Below are 12,500 nucleotides of genomic sequence, written 5' to 3'. Positions count from 1 at the left end.
CATTATCTGTTAAGATGTTAATTCATTGCTCTTGCAATTTGCCCGATATAATTAAATTACTGGCTCATTTTATTTTAATGCGCTTATTGCCGAAGCCCTTAATGAGCTCAACCATTGTTGATGAGAGAAACGTATTTCGAACGTTAATAACTTTATAAGAGTTGTATGCGTGTATGTATGTGCGTACTTGGCGTATATAAAGGCAAGTAATTGAAGAAAACAAGAACCAATTATTATCTGAAGAGGAACATCATTAATGATATTGATGATTATAAATTGTCTAATAATTCTAGGTAGACAGACAGGCAACGAATGCTGCTGAGAAAAAGATGAAATAAATTAAACCCTTTTAATTTGTAAAATAAAATCAGGACCATCATCATTATAATACCTACTATGTGTAAAGTTTGCACTTGTGCTGCTGAATTGCTGTCCTAAAAAAAAAAAAATCTATATATATAATATATATATATATATATATATATATATCTATATATATATATATATATATATATATATATATATATATATATATATATATATATATATATATATATGATATACATATATATGTATATATATACATATTCATATATGTATAGTTATTCAGTTATCAGTGATTGTGTATTTTTCCTATAAAGCATATTTATAACTTAATTGCTGACTCAAAGATGAACTATCTGTGAAATTTGTTACTTCGAATAAATATTCTGAGGCAATTAGCAGTGTGTTCAAACGCCCTATTTCTCACCACGACCGAGCTATTTGTCTTCCTAAATATTAATTCCAGATGATTCTAATAAAGCTTCCATAATTTTTTCTAGCACTTTTTAGGGCTTCCTCTCTTCAATTACGTCCACATTTTAGAATTACAGAACCATTCCTTTTATGGTTTTAGTTCAGAACATTTTATGAATCATCCGCTTCCATCATTCCATTCGTAAATACTGATATTAATTGCTCCACGTTACGTAATTTTGTTTACCTTTACTCTTGTCCATATTCACTTTGAACTTTTTCCTCTTACAAAGACTTTCAAACCCTTAAACCAGTCCTCACAGCGCCTTTTTACTATTACAAATCGGGCGGGACAGCACTACTCTGTTAACTTAAGTATTACAACGGGTAGGTGGTAGCTAGACATCTTTGGTAGTCGTAACCTGGGTTATAGGGTCATGGAGCTCCGAGGCTACTGCCCACTGACGCCACCTTTCTCAGGAGGAAAGCTGCATCACACATACATACATGCATGCATACATACATGAAAACATACACGCACATACACACACATATCTATCTATCTATCTATCTATATATATATATATATATATATATATATATATATATATATATATATATATATATATATATATATATATATATATATATATATATATATATATATATATATATATATATATATATATATATATATATATATATATATATATATATATATATATATATATATATATATATATATATATGTGTGTGTGTGTGTGTGTGTGTGTGTGTGTGTGTGTGTGTTGCCTTTAGCCTTAATTTTTATTCTTTACATGCTTCCCCAATATACTGAAAAGGTATTCCTCTACAAAGAGCAGTAAGATAATAAAGTCTTTTATATGATAAATTCAGCTCTCCACCTATTATATGATATTCCCAAAATGAAACAGAACATTCCAAGTATCTTCTGTAGTTGTTCTCTTTAAATCATATATTACTGCATTCCATAATCGCATAAGTTTACTTTAAACAAAAATGACCGTTCATTGTTAAAGGGGTGGTTTGTGTAGCAACTTCATGGCAAATAAAACTGATTTTAAATGAATATCTGTCGTCTATACATACGGAAGGAACGACAGTAATGATGAAAATGCCTATTGAAATATGAATAACCAAACCATTCTCTTTTACCAAATCATGACACTGATGTTTGAGTACTAAAGAAAAGAAAGAACGGGTTCTCTCATCACTGTTATCATATTACCCTAAATCAAAAAAACATTATTAAGAAACAACCCAAACCAACTATTTTCAAAGAAAGCAACTTGCGCGTGATATGAACCACATATGCAAGTAAAATATTGCACAAATAAAGATAAATTAATAACTGAATAAATATTCAATTTGAATTCAGAAATAGAATTCATAAAGAGATAAGGGTATAGCACACAAGGTTCTGGAGCAGTGTTATACCATCTGTGAAATAGAAACTGAAGTCTTATTGAATTTATATCTCAGATCTTAGTGTTAAACTCTGGCGCCCTATTCCTAGCAGCTCACCGTACGTGTATTACATATATATTTTTTCACATTCAGAGCTTCCAAGAAAAATCGCCTTGTCATCTTGGCAAAGATTCGGAAAGCTGGAGACATACACTTAGGAAAACAATCATGTAAACCGAAATATGGTTAAAATTATCTTCTCTGAAGGTGAAAGAATTTTACAAAGAATGGCTTGCTTTCTGGGCGATTAAGATTGTCAGGGTATCTATTTATTAAATCCCGTATAAAGTAATGCCATCTAGTCGAAAGTAACTCCAACTGTTGTCATAATACTTAGAGTAATTAAGTACATTGTTGTTTATACAATATAAATCATTAAGAAGGACTAGGCTAAATCGAGCCCATAGAATAAAAGGGATTTTTTTTACCAAATAATCCAAGGGGAAATGTTATCTTTATAATAACCTGACAACTCGCAAAACATACAGATGTACAAATACTGTATAAAGTAATCTGGAAGAATATTCAAAGATTGGCTGATGCTTCAGAGTACCTGGAGGCATATTTTTCACATTTCATTTTTTCTCAGGTATTGACTGCTATTGGATCTACGTCACTGGACGAGGATAGGAAGTTAGGATCGTTTTCTTTCTGTGACGCTGTGAGCGTTCTTGTTTTGAAGGCCTTGTCAATACGTCTTTCATCGTCTTAGAGAGACATATTGTTTTCAGGTGTACCTGTGTGTCTTTCTAATGCTTCATATATACGTAGACATCGATACCTCAGCGTTATTCTGTAGATAAGTTGCCAAAACAATATAGAAATATTAAAACTCTCCTAATTCTAAGTTCTTTTATATTTGAATTGCAGCGACACCATATCTGAACATAAGCCTAAGTGTCAAGAAACGAAAAACTAATCATGAAGTGTTCAAAGGTCTTTTAAGATATTCCTTCAGCTTTTATTGAAAATTGCCCAACTTTTTTTTTCTAACATATACAAGCGCATACACACTTGCGGGTTAACGCCTTATATCTTCTGACCATAGAAAGGAAGCATATGCGCTCGCGTGTGAATGAGACAGAGGGTTGAAGAACACTTCATTCATTTTTTGCCTGCGTAAGATCAGTGAGAGTGTCAACATTATGAAAACAAAGAATTAAAGAAATGTCCTCTGTCACTGTATGTTTTGACGGCTTTTCTGCAGATTACAAATTGGTTATCGAAGTTCTGTAATGAAAGAGCGGGAAGAAAGACACAGATATATAAAGGTTGAAAGTACATTTTCCAGTAGGCCTACTCATGACTGGCTAATAAAAAAAATTCTAAATCTAAACTTTACACAAGACAATGAAAGCATGCGAAGTGAGCACTGATGAAATGTAATCGAATATTTTGACAAGTTATAGCCGATGCTCATAAACTTCATATACCGGAAACCTGTTCACGAAGAAAGTAAAAGTATAAACTAACCCTTCCCTTCCCAAGGACGCACCCTCTTCTGTACTGACATAAAGTACAAAATTCAAACTCGTTAAATGGGAAATGGTGTGGAGATTTATTTTCATTGCTGGTTCTGGGGACGCAGGGGATGCGATGCGGAGCAACTCTTGTCAAATATGCTGGGGGCTGTGTTCGATGTATAAAACACAGGCCAACGCTTCTGTAGCATTCGGGTAAAAGTTCTGCTTCCTAAATGGACAACGATCTGACCCAATATGTCCAGCTCACTGCAAACATTTATATTTTATCTATGCATGCGCCGATTCCATTGGCAAATGGAATTACAGCGTGTAATGTCAATAATCTAATTAAAACTCTTTTGTAGTGTAATATAACAAGGTTATCATGTTGTTACTAGGAGAACTGTTGACTTCGAAAGTGCCACTGTTAACACAAACACACACACACATATACATATATAAATATTCATGGTCATTCGTTGTAACTAGGAGAACTGTTGACTTTGAAAGTGCCTTTGTTAACACACACACACACACACACACACACACATATATATATATATATATATATATATATATATATATATATATATATATATATATATATATATATATATATATAGACAATAAGAATGAGTTTTCCCAGCAGGAGTAGCTCCAGAGGAAAAGGACAAAGGTCACTGCTAGAGTTACACTTTAATTGCTGGTTCCTGGAAGTGACTATATTTATTTTATGTAACCACTATAATTACTTGCTAATTCTTGCTATAAATTTCAGAAGCTGCAAAACAAGCGTTTATCGCCATCTGCAGTTTGCATACTAACACTAATACACAATTTTTAACTAACTTCACAATTCCTTGGGTATTCAGTTGATTTTATATGGGTTCCACATCTCTATGTACATTATTTCTTGGACATTGCTTCTGCCATTAAAAGTGTTTCATGTGAACAGAAAATTATGAATTTAAACCTGCTTTGGTGACACAAGGAAACTCCACCAGTTAGGATGGGAAATTGAAATTTTGGTGAAATCTAATCCGTTTGTCATGTAATTTTGTTAGGGCTGTCTCTAACAGGAGGCGATGAATAGAGAGAGAGAGAGAGAGAGAGAGAGAGAGAGAGAGAGTTTTTAAACAGTCACACGCAAACGCTACAAACATGTAGTTTTATAGGGGTGTCTTTAATAGGCAGCTATGAATAGAGATAGACTACAAGAATGAGAGAGAGAGAGAGAGAGAGAGAGAGTTCTTAGACATCCGCACACAAACACTGCAATTGTGTAATTTTATAGGGGTGTCTTTAACAGGAGGCGATGTGTAATATATATATATATATATATATATATATATATATATATATATATATATATATATATATATATATATATATATATATATATATATATATATATATATATATATATATATATATATATATAGAGAGAGAGAGAGAGAGAGAGAGAGAGAGAGAGAGAGAGAGAGAGAGAGAGAGAGAAACAGTTTTTAAACATCCGCACACAAAACACTACAAAGGAAGTGCCCGGCATATTGATATTAAAATTCAGGACAGCGAGAGGAAAGTAGAAAAAGAGAGAGGGAAAAGAACGGAATACAATAAAGTTGCTAAAAGGGGTCAAAGGAGAAAGAGCGAAAAAAGTGGGGTACGAATCACAAAACAACAGGACAGGTGGTGGAAGGTGAGGGATGGAGGTTGGGGGGAGGGGTGGAGGGGTGGGGAGATGGGACGCACCGTACCGTTAGTGGATGAAAAAATGCATTATAGTTTATTGGAAGATCCAGCGGCCGAAGAGCATGACAGCGAGTGGCTGACGATGTCATGGGAAAAGGTCTTGTTATGTTGGCTGATGTTGGAATGTCTATGTTGGAATGTCTATGTTGGAATGACTACGTTAGCAGTTCATTTAGTTTACAGGAAGCAGGTGACAGATTGCGTGAAAAATATTTCTATATAATTATTAAAAAAACAGTAATAAGTTTAAAAATCAAGACAGAAAACGAATCCAAACCTCGTTTTAGTTTTCTGTAAAAGAACACTATTGAGATGGTTATTTGTCTGTCCGTCCGCGCTTTTTCTGTCCGCCCTCAGATCTTAAAAACCACTGAGGCTAGAGGGCTGCAAATTGGTATGTTGATCATCCACCTTCCAATCATCAAACATACCAAATTGCAGCTCTCTAGCCTCAGTAGTTTTTTTTTATTTCATTTAAATTTAAAGTTAGTCATATTCGTGCGTCTGGCAACGCTGTAGGGCAGGCCACCGCCGGGCCGTGGCTGAAAGTTTCATGGGCCACTGTACCGCAAACTAGATTGCGCCAAAGAAACCTCGGTGTATTTTTTAGTTGCTCTATTTTGGATTTAACAGTGTTCAGAAAATATTTTCTAATAATGACAGAAAATGACAAAATCTCATTAATAAGTTTATAAATCAAGATAGAAAACAAGGAATATACCCTTATTTTTTATTTTATATTTACCAGTGTTCAAAAATATTTCGTAATAATGATAACAGACAATAACAGGTTTATATATCATGACAGAAAACAGGGATTTTAATAACGTTTTTTATTCTATATATATCCCAGCGTTCAAAAAATATTTCCTAATAAAGACAAAAACTCAGTAATAAGTCTATAAATCAAGATAGAAAACTGAGATTTTACCCTGGTTTTTTATTCTATATTTATCAGTGCTCAAAATATACTTCTTGATAATGATGAGCAAATAGTAATACATTTGGAAATAAAAACAGAAAACAGCAATTTCATCCTATATTTTTTTATTATGTGCTTACCAGTGATCGAACATAAATACTCCTCATGGCTGGACCTAATATTTTATTTATTTATTTTTTTTGCTTTTTGTGCGTTCATTAGCTCGGTGTATTTAAACGACAAAACATCAACCATGACGAGATGCAAAAGTAAATACGCGAAATGAACAGAGTTCGTATTACTGACATGAACCTACTGATGACGTAAATATGTCATTTTTCAATCTAGGTACATTGATCAGTTCTACGATAGTGTGATTGCAATTGGGCATTAATGTTTCGCAGCTGTGCATAATGTCAATGCGGAAAGTTGAGCCATTTTCAGTTCTAATTATGAATGGTCGTACAACTTTTTCTTTTATGAGTTGGGTGTGTATGTAGATTTTGGATATCACACACACACACACACACACACACACACACACACACACACATATATATATATATATATATATATATATATATATATATATATATATATATATATATATATATATATATATATATATATATATATATATATATATATATATATATATATATATATATATATATATATATATATATATATATATATATATATATATATATATATATATATATATATATATATATAGTATACATACAGAATCTACTGGTCACACACTTTTGGATATGCTTGTAACTACGAAGCTGAAAATATTCTTCCGTCTGGAAATTATATAGTTATATCCAAAATATTAATATATTTATATATACATATATATATGTGTATTTATATATATATATATATATATATATATATATATATATGTGTGTGTGTATATGTGTGTGTGTATGTGTTATGTGTGTGTGTGTGTGTGTGTGTGTGTGTGTGTGTGTGTGTGCGCGCGCGTGTAGCTTTTAAAATGATTCCCATAGTGAAATGAATGAAATGTAATTTGCATTTAATAACCGGTGAAGAACTTAAAAGAAATGCAAAGGCAGATATTCTTTTCGTGGGGTCTCGTCTTTTAGCAGATACCTTTGTTCGATTTGCTTGCAAGAATACTTTTTAGTCAAACAGGACCTTTCCGTGTTTGTTGTTATTAACCTCCTCCTTGAAAACTTTTATCCCACTTCTCCGTCAAGAAGGATATCTTATGAATCTTTTATGAAAGGATTTTCATCCTGGAGGGGTGAGGATTATCTTGTCAAGGACGTCCCGTTTGACGAAGGAAATTTTCATCTATTTAGTCTCTCTCTCTCTCTCTCTCTCTCTCTCTCTCTCTCTCTCTCTCTCTCTCTCAACTGTGGCTAACAATGGTCGACTAACAGTCAGGTACCTAAATCATTGCGTTACTCAGCAGAGGTATATTGGATTGTGGGGAACACGCACATTAGTCCCACAATGTTTAGTTCGAGATTCGAACACTGGTCATGCAGTTGTGAGTTAGACGCGCCGCTACTAAGCTACAAGGCCATGTGTGTGTGTGTGTGCATGCACTAATCCTATCATAGAATGACCGAGGTTTTCGCTGTTGCATTTCGAATTCATGCATGTATAATGATGAATCTTTAATAAATGTTTATTTTCATTTTATATTTAAAGAGAAAGAGGTCATAAACACATAAATAGAATTTAAACAAAGTCGAGTTTAATTTTTCTATTATCATTTACGAGTTTAGTTAGACCGTATGTGAAAAATTCTTAGGTAGCTGAAAATGTACCAAGAATATATTAAAACAGTGCGAAAAGAATTTGTTGTAATTAGAAGCTTGTAACATATATAACGATAGAATATTGAATTTAAGAAAATATTAATTAAGAACCCGAAAACGTAATTTGTCCTTTTCGAGCCTTTTTAATCATGAGCGAAAAAAATCAAAGGTATCCAAAAGCTACCTACAATATATCAAAACTGTGATAAAGAACTTTTTATAACTATAATTCTGTACCGGTATGCAGAGGAAAAATGTTATCCAGTTTACAACTCGAAGTCGTAATTTAAAACAATGCTCTACTCCAATGACATAGAGAGAGGGAAAGAAAAAATGGTTATGTTAACCTTCAGGATGACTGATTTTCGAGAGCAAAACCTGTGTTAAGTGGCGATCTCACGGGTATTAAGAGACCATTAAAGAGAAAATCTCTCCTAGATTTTTACGGTACGATGACCAAAACATAATAACAAAAAAGGAGATAAGTTGCCTAGCTTTTTATTCAGTCCAAATGACAGGAAGGCAAAAAGGTGAAACAATTCAAGTATGAAGACAATATTCCAGAAAGTAAGGAACATTATATAGAATTCTATTAAAGACAGTGTAGGGTAGTAAATGGTAAAAAAAAAAAAAAGCTATGTGATCTCTACTAGACAGGCTGAAGCAACCGGAACAGCCAAAATGTTAAATTGCTTATAAAGGCGAGAGAATCAATTAAAATTTCATCAGAAAAAAGAACAAGAAAACTGCATAGGACGGCATCAAAGAAATGAGAAGAAACTGTCTCGTAAGTGAGGAGATAGCTCATGAGTAAATTACGCTGATGGGTGAAGAAGCAATTAGAATTTAAGAACAAACAACAAAGGAGTGTCGGTATATGGAAGCAAGAAAACATTCGAGGATTATTTCCTTGATGACTCAAATATGAATGAAAGTAGTCTGGAGAAGGAAAACCGTTGGTAGAGAAATCGTAGGAGTAAGGAATGGGAATGTTTCATAATTTGTCCCATTATATCCTTCGCTGGTAAAAAAAAAAGGGGGGGGGGAGGAAAACAACAGCAGCACTGAGAGGCTTTACTTAATCCTTTGAGTGTATTCTCTGCTCAGTCATTTAAACATAACTATAAATGACAACACACTCCCTCCGATTATGCGTTAAAATTAATGATCGGAGCATCAGAAGTGTACTAGAAATACCATCGCTTCCCTACCTCCTTACACAAAGACTTGAATGTGATCCCATGTGGAGCAAGATCCGTAATACTTGAAGCTCACGCGTATTCCGACACCCCTTTAGCCCTGTCCAAGAAAGACTTGGTTTTCAGAAGCTGAGGGTCCTGTCCACTGATTTGCCAAAAGTAAAATAAGCTTCAACTGTAGCAATCCAAGGTTCAACAGACTGGTGGAAAACACCCTCTAACTTGCATTGAAAGTGAGTGATACAACTCCTTGACCTCACAAGAGCAAGAGTTGTTGTAGAGTTCGAAGAACTTGGAGTAGCAAAACACAGGGAATTTTTTTCGAGATCAGACTCAAGTTTTGTTGGTGGTCCCACTACTTCAGAACTACTAAGTAGTATAAGCAAAATATTCAAAAATAGTTTATGAGAAAAGCATGTCATCCAATATAAAAAAAAAGACCGGGAAAATAAAGTCGCAAAAAGAGGGGGCACGACAATATTATTCCCGAACTCGTGTTCGGGATTTATATCTATAGTAAAAAGTTTTAGTATATTTTGCCTAATATTGATTAAGATTATAATTATTATTTTTCATCAAACTGCGCTGTATTCTAATTTACTTATAACTTTTAGTCCATAGCTGCGAGGTGATTTCTTGTCGAATGTTTTATTCTATTTTCTGAAGAAATGCGCACACGCAAATAACAAGTAAAAAATGCCCCGAAGTTTTTTTCGGCGCAGTCGAGTTTTCTGTATGAAACTCTCAGCAACGGCCCATGAAACTCTCAGCCGCGTTCCATGAAATTTTCAGCCACGGCCCAGTGGTGGCATGTGGTGTTGGAACTTATAGCGGTGCCAGACTCACGATCATGGCTAACCTTAACCTTAAATAAAATCAAAACTACTGAGGCCAGCCGGCTGCAATTTGGTATGTTTGATGATTGGAGGGTGGATGATCAATACACCATTTTGCAGCCCTCTAGCCTCAGTAGTTTTTAAGATCTGAGGGCGGACAGACAAAGTGCGGACGGACAGGCAAAGCCTTCTCAATAGTTTCCTTTTACAGAAAACTAAAAACAAAATTAGCTATTAAAAACTTACTACAATCGGTAAATAAGTTATCTAAAAATATCTGGTTGATATTTGTTACATTTGAAAATTTTGACAGTCCAACATTTGTTTAGTTTTAAAGTGATAGAAGTACAAGTTCCTATGCTCACAAATATTAGTGGACCTTCAGCAAGAAAAAGATTATTAATATTTTGAAATATAACAACTTTAATTTCGGTATTTAAGAAGTATATAGATTGTTTGAAATGGACCGTTAAAGAGATATGAAAATTACTTTCAGAACTGGGGATTCATTCTGACAGTTGTTCTCATTTTAACACAAAATTTTAAATAATATTTTTATTTCTACGAGTTATTCATTCATTTTCAATTACTATTGCATCTACTCTCTTTCGGTATTTAATTTTAACAATATTCAAATCAGGTAATCATAATTCAGTTACATAAAACCTGTATAAAATACTTGCACCGCAGTATCAAATAATAAACTTCATACAGGGTAAAACCTTTTTAAGCTTGAACCATATGCTCAAAACCCAATGTTCTGTAAAAATCTTGGACTGAATATACACCGTTTGAATTTGCATAATGCCTGAATTATTTGCAAAAAAAGTGTGCAAACAATTATGGCTTACATTTAGTATAACATATTCTACCCAGTTCTTGTTCAGCTCTCTCTCTCTCTCTCTCTCTCTCTCTCTCTCTCTCTCTCTCTAATACCCTGAAGGTTTTTAATCGCGCCGGAGAGAGAAAGAGGTAAAAGAGAGACGACAAGTTCACTCAAGTGAGAAACTTTTGCAACATTAATTATACCTTCTAAATTTATTACATTTATTCAGTATAAAACTTTATGAAAACACTTTCATTGTATAAAACAATTTTCATTTGGCTAAAATTAAATTTTTCATTTTATAAAGCGGATATCAAAAACACAAGTTCCTTAATGGCCAAAAATAAAATGTCAAAGCGGGAGTCGGAATCTGCCCAAGGGCATAGCGCTGATCAAACACTGAATTAGAACTTTCCCCCCTTTCACTCTGTGAGACTCCTCCAACAGCAAAGTTTTGGCGCAATGATACGCATCTCTCAATCAGTCATTATAACAACCCAGTACACATGAATACAGAGAGACGGATAAATTATAGATTTCCATCCTATATCATTACGCAAAGTCCATCCCAATATAAAAAAAAATCTTTACGCACAAAAGCACATATCATATTCCCCTTATACATTTTATTTCATTCATTCGACACAAAGGATTAGGAAGAAGCTCGGAGCGTTTATGGAAGCCAACGTTGGAATGGATTAAGGGTATTTTAATCCATCACACCTTTATAGAAGTGAACTGTGGATTTTGCACTGGAGAAAAAGAAGAAAGATTGAGTCATAGAGATAAACTGCTTGTAATGTGCACTAGATAGAGTGAGATTTGTGGAGATACTTGTAAGAAGTGATGACAAGGTTGGTGTAGGTAAAAGGCTGGATAAGGACATGTGTAAAGAGTGGAGGCTTATAGGATTGTGAATACAGCGTAAAATAGAAGGGTAAGGAGGAAGGATGACTGGATGGGTGATGTAGAAAAGTTACTGGAATAGAAGGACCTCAGCATTGAGGAAGCAAGATACTGCATAGGAGTTGAAAATAAACGAGCATTCTGTCTAGGTTTGTGAGGCTAATGTTGTGAACATGTCTTGTCATAAGGGTTCTTCCAAATTTCAGCAGCTAAAGTATGAAAATGTCAGTAACCATTGTTTTATCTATTCTTGAGAACCCTCCCCTGTTAAAGAAGGCTTGTTTATGAATCGCGTGGATCTTGGAGTAATCTGGTTGTCTTATCTAAATAATGAAGCTCTTCTTAAATAGCACTGATAGCATTTCGAGGGAGTCAGTTTTTACATTCTGAGAAAAAAAAAACATTTCTCAGTCTTCCTACGAAGGAATATGATGGAAAACACAAAGTAATTGTCATCATTGTTTAAAGTATTTAATATATTTGACCCTTACCTTAGTTACGTAGCTACTACTTATACTCCTCCGTAGGGGAGTAGTGCCGCCAGTGCACCTCACGCGGTGCACTGTAGGTA

The 12,500-nt window shown here is 33.9% G+C and overlaps 1 protein-coding gene across 1 annotated transcript in view; it reads left to right on the top strand.

The window, feature by feature from the left end:
- The window catches only part of LOC136843781 (uncharacterized), a 54,152-nt gene that overhangs the window by 33,069 nt on the left and 8,583 nt on the right, over nt 1-12,500 (top strand). The gene's annotated exons all lie outside the window — the stretch shown is intronic.

The sequence above is a fragment of the Macrobrachium rosenbergii genome, chromosome 2 (assembly GCF_040412425.1).
Source record: "Macrobrachium rosenbergii isolate ZJJX-2024 chromosome 2, ASM4041242v1, whole genome shotgun sequence".
Lineage (NCBI taxonomy): Eukaryota > Metazoa > Arthropoda > Malacostraca > Decapoda > Palaemonidae > Macrobrachium > Macrobrachium rosenbergii.
Note: the sequence above shows the minus strand (reverse complement) of the source record. Positions and strands in the feature narration are given on the sequence as shown.